Here is a 1,218-nt window from a genome sequence, read left to right as displayed (position 1 = left end):
ATTGAATTTATAAACTAGAAAAATTTACACCATTTTTAATGAGAACGTGAAACATTGAATCATTTCTCATTATTTGAAAGTTTTGTACTTAATAGCGTTAGAAATCGACCAATTTCTCATTTCGTGCAAGTCTAAACAGTTAGACATTTTTAATTTGAAAACGTTACCTCGATTCATTCATAATAATTTATATGATATATTATTATAAATTACACACACACACATACACACACATATATTAATTTATTTTAAATCAATTTTAAAAACAATTTTTATTTGTTTAAACATTTTTTCCCTGTAAATCATAAAAAATGATTTTTTTCTGCAAATAATGACACAATTAACGAATGTTAGTTGATATTTCAATCAAATGAAAAACAGAAATTGAAACTAAATAATTAATTTTTCAACATAAAAGTTGAAGTTTTAATTAAGTTGTTTGAATTTTCAATAAGAAAATATCAATTATCCATAAAAAATGGAAGAGTTACGAATTCAGTTTAAAAAAGTTGATTTGCAACCAAAAAGAAAATTAATTTTTTTAAAAAGTTCTTATATTTAAAACCAACTTCATTTTAGTTACAAATTTAACTCGTTGGTTGAAAATATAAGATCTTTAAAAAAAATCATTTTATTTTTGGTTGAAAATCCACCCCTTTTAAACTGAAATCGTAACTGTTCCATTTTTTATGGTTAATTGATTTTTTCTTATTGAAAATTCAAAGTACTTAATTAAAACTTCAACTGTTATATGTTGAAACATTAATTATGTAATTTCAATTTCTGTTTTTTATTTGATGGAAATGTCAACTAACATTTTTTTTCGTTGAGAATTCGTCTTTTTATTACAAATTAAATAGTCATTTTTTGTATGAAAATTAAACTAATTTTTAAAAAATTCAAACACTTTGGTAAAAAAGCATCTTTTATGGCAAAACTTCAACTATTTTGTTAAACATTCATCGTTTTCGTTAAAAGTTCATCTATTTTATTATTTGGATTACGAATTAAAAGTTTTTGCTGATAATTCAACGGTCTTCTAAACAAATCAATTATTTATTTTAAAATGCAAAATGTTGAAAATTCGTCATTCATGGTTGAAATAAAAATTAAATTTTCCAATTTTAATCTAAAATTCTTTTGTTCCTTCTACAAAAGATTTTTGTAAAAATTTTTTTACAATGTTAAAATTTGAATTTAAATAGTTAAGAGGGGATA

Source organism: Belonocnema kinseyi, chromosome 8 (assembly GCF_010883055.1).
Source record: "Belonocnema kinseyi isolate 2016_QV_RU_SX_M_011 chromosome 8, B_treatae_v1, whole genome shotgun sequence".
Lineage (NCBI taxonomy): Eukaryota > Metazoa > Arthropoda > Insecta > Hymenoptera > Cynipidae > Belonocnema > Belonocnema kinseyi.
The sequence above is the reverse complement of the archived record's forward strand: the minus strand, read 5'-3'. Positions refer to the sequence as shown.